General features: G+C 47.7%; 1 long non-coding RNA gene across 2 annotated transcripts; it reads right to left on the reverse strand.

The window, feature by feature from the left end:
- Positions 1-223: 223 nt before the first annotated feature.
- On the reverse strand, positions 224-3695 carry LOC144233152 (uncharacterized). 2 transcript variants are annotated; one of them, XR_013335612.1, is made up of 3 exons: positions 3472-3695; positions 759-1069; positions 224-647 (listed from the first exon to the last, which is right to left on the reverse strand). It is a non-coding gene; the product is annotated as an uncharacterized LOC144233152 (long non-coding RNA). The 2 variants fall into 2 exon arrangements; XR_013335613.1 differs by having other exon boundaries at positions 224-539; positions 3472-3694.
- Positions 3696-3972: the final 277 nt, after the last annotated feature.

The raw sequence follows: 3972 nt of genomic DNA on the forward strand, positions 1-3972 counted from the left end.
GAGACCAGGTTGAATAACTAATTCTAATCCTTATACCCCCAGAGCTCCCAGCATGTATAAAACTCAATGAATACCTATTAAATGAATGACTAAAAGAGGGTTTCTTTTAAGCTTATTTATTCATTTTGAGAGAGAGATTGAGAGAGTGCAAGCAGGAGTGGGGCACAGAGAGAGAGAGAATCCCAAGCAGGCTCTGCACATGGAGCCTGACATGGGGCTCGAACCCATCAACCGTGAGATCATGACCTGAGCCGAAACCAAGAGTCAGATGACTGAGCCACCCAGGTGCCCCTAAAAGAGGTTTTAATAGAGGCTTTAATAAATAACAGAACCCCCACAGAAAATGACTTAAGCAGTAAACAGTATTTATTAGATTATATAACTAAAACTTCCATAGGTAAAGCTTCAGGCAAGGCTGGATCCAGGGGCTCAGACAACGTCATCAGGGCCTGGAATCTCTATTTCATGGTGCTGTGTTGTTTCATTCTCAGGTCGCTCGTCTTCAGAAGGTAACCTTTGGGCAGCTCCCAGTCCTGAGACTAAGGGACAGAACATCTCTTTCCCCTCTGATCTTACAGAAGTCTCAGGATCAGCTCTGATTGTCTCTGATTGAATCGCACAGACATCCTTGAGCTAATTCACTGTGGCTACGGGGATGCAATGCTCTGGTTAGACCTAGGTCACGTATTCGCCCTATATTAGCTATCGATTGCTGCATAACAAGTTACTCCCAAGGTTAGCAGTTTAAAACAATTCACCTTTGTTATCCCATAATTTCTGTGGGTCAGGAATCCAGGCACAGCTTAGCCGGCTCCTCTGCTTCACATTCTCTCACAAGGCTGCTCTCCGGGTGTTGGTCCTGGGTCCATAGTCTCATCTGAAGGCTCAACTGGGAAAGCATCCACTTGCAAATGCACTCAGTGGTTGTTAGCAGGATTCGGTTCCTCGTGGGACGTTAGACTGAGGGCCTGAGATCCTCACTGGCATAATTACCTTGGCTGGAGGTTGCCCTTAGTTCTTGCCACATGGGCCCTCCCACGTGGCAACTTATTTCCTCAGAACGTGCATGCTGAGAGAGCAACAGAGATAGTCCACGAGCAAGATGGAGATCACCATCGCTTATAATTAAATCACAGAGGCAACATCTCATTACTGTCTCTGTGTTCTATGGATCTGAAGCCAATTCATAGGGCCAGCCCACACTCAGGAGGAAAGGATCACTCAAGGGTGTAGATACCAAGTGAGAGGGATCATGGGGCCATCTTGGAAGACCCTCTACCACACGCCTATATTAGTCAGAGGTGAAATCAGCCCAAACTACGAGGATGGAAAGCCAAGGGAGTGATGCCCCCAAGGAATACTGGGGTGCTTTTACCAAAGAAGGAAGGATGGCTTCAACATGCACAAAGAGCAAAGTCCTCTCTGAAACAACTAGGGGTCTCTGTACTGATCACCTACGTGGGCATCATGTCATCTACCTGGCTTGTTCCTACAAGACTGTACTGTGTACCCTGGATGAAAGAATGTCCAACTCGCCAAATTTTCTGCAGCATTGTCGTCGGGGTCCTCAACGTTACTTTCTCTCAACGTTACTAGTTTGAAAGTTTATAAAAGTGATTTCTAAGTGTGGTTTAGCTTGTGTGTCCCTAATAATGGCTGTTGAAGGGCAGGCTCTCCCTATTTGGTTTAGAACGGCATTTCTCTCTTGACCGTTCTTCAACCATTTAGCATATGCCGGCCTTCAAATTCCCAAACGAGATTATAAAATCCCCAGGAGTAAGGATCATGTCCCCTCTAGGGCACACAGGGTAAGTCTTCTGCCCTCATAAAGACAGAACAAACGGTGTTTACCAACCCACGAGTTTCAGGCTTTTCTGATGTTTGCTGAGCTTGCGTTTCTTTCACAAGAGGGACTTTGAATCTACATAAAAATATATGTGTAACTGGAAGAAGCAGTAAACTGTTCCGGGTCCACGGAGTTCAGAACCGCAGCTCAAGTCAGCTCACTGGGGAAAAAGCGGCTTGGTTTGAGGCCGGGTGGGCAGGAATGTTATTTTATTCTTGGGATAAATGCAAGCTTAATTTTTCAGTCTTCTTTAAATAACCCTCGAAGAGGTGCTAAAGCTGAAATTACTTCTAATTGAGCCAACTTAGCAGTAGCTCCTGAATATTCGCTCACGTGAGCGGAATGAGATTTCACTTGGTTTCAGCCTTGAACCTGTCTCTTTCATCTCACTCTCTCACCTTCCCCAAGGCCAAGGACTTAGCCTGCTCTCCAAATCAAATCGGAGGCCTTCTGCAAGGCTGGAGTCTCGTCTCTGACCACTTGCTGCTTCTACTCACCAAACACAGGGCAGCAGCTGGGGGTTGGGTAAGGTTGAGAAGGAGTGAGCTTCTGGTTTTTTGGGGTTTTTTGGTTTTTTGTTTTTTCCTGTCTTCAGCAGACCTGAAGATTTATCAGTGCAGTGGAAATGGCGCGGACTGGGATCAAATCCTGGCCCACCACTTGGGCAAATCACTTCGCATGCCTGAGCTACAACTGCTTCATTCGTTACAAGGAGATTATAATCCCTCCCACCAAGGTCGTGATTAGTGGTGTGCAGATAAATGTGTAATAAGCAGCCGTCTCTCGAGGAAACCCCGGTTTGTAGCATTTGCCGATTACCATGGTGCAAATACTCTCACCATGGCCAATTTCAGGCTGCCAATATGAGGTTGCCGAACAGAGTTGGGAAGAGATACACTGTAGCATATGCCGCTGTCTGGTGTTACCATCATACAGACTGAATAGAAGTAATCCCCAAAGCGCAGATAGCAGAAAACTGTGTAAATTAATTGAGGGATTTTGAGTATTTATTTCCTTTGTTTGTAATATAGTTAGTTGTAAGTTTATACAATTTCTTTTTAAAAGTAATAGCTGTTCCCCCCTGCTCTCAAAAATCCTATACCCTGGGAGAACGAGGACCCAAAGTTGAGATGGAGGAGACAAGTCTGCTGGTGACTAAAGTACAGTATAATTTATTGGGACGTTAAGGGCCGGGAATGCAAAGTCAAGCAGACTCGTATTCAAACGCTGTTTCCCCAGATGAGCACCTGGGTCAGGCAGTTCACCCTCTCAGTAAAATTCTCTTCTCCTGTCAAACGGTTTACGCTCATCCATACAATCCTCCTCTCCTCGGGTTATTGTGTCTGAATGAGATAACGAAAGGAAAGCGCAGCGCCTGGTACATAGTAACAGCTCAATAAATGGTACGTGCTCTCCTTATTCATGTGATAATGATGCTAATGGAGAAGTGTGAACGTCAAGTCAGGAGCNCCTTGGGCAGATGGGCACCCCTGCCCTTGAAGAAGAAGGACCCCAAATAGAAGCCTTGAGCCTGCCCCTCGCATTGGATGTAAGCCCGTCTCTGAGGTGGGAATCAGGGACGGGGGCAAATCAGCGGGCTCAGAAAGGAAAAGTTGGAAACTCACATGAGATGCTGCCTGTTTCCTTCACCCCAAGGCCGTGGTGGGGTCTCTGCCCGGAGAGCTGTGAACCCACGGTGGTCGGAGTAGGAGCCTCCCCCTCAGACCGAAGCGGAACTTCAGAAAAGATCGGTTGCTTGGATAAGGAACAGATTGGGTTACTCAACCCGACCTGTCCTTATCGCCAGAGACCCAGCTCAACGTCCTCTCGGGCTCAGACGCAAACAGCAGGACTCTGGGCCGTGACCAGCTTGCGTCCTCAGAGCTGACTGTGGGGGGAGCCTGGGATTCGGTCTCCAGTGCTCCTCCACCAGGGGACGTCCCGGATGGTGACCACAGGACCTTTAATGGTGCTTGTCCGCACGGGAGGAAGAGGCTGGCAGGTGCGGCTCCCCATAAAGGGCTATGAAATTTCCCAATGAGTCTGGGTTTTCCTTAAACCAGAAATTACCACGAACCGTTAACGCCGAAGATGCATCTCCATCAGCCCACGGGCTTGGCAGGCCA

This window comes from Crocuta crocuta, unplaced genomic scaffold (assembly GCF_008692635.1).
Source record: "Crocuta crocuta isolate KB4526 unplaced genomic scaffold, BGI_CrCroc_1.0 scaffold339, whole genome shotgun sequence".
In the NCBI taxonomy this organism is placed as follows: domain Eukaryota; kingdom Metazoa; phylum Chordata; class Mammalia; order Carnivora; family Hyaenidae; genus Crocuta; species Crocuta crocuta.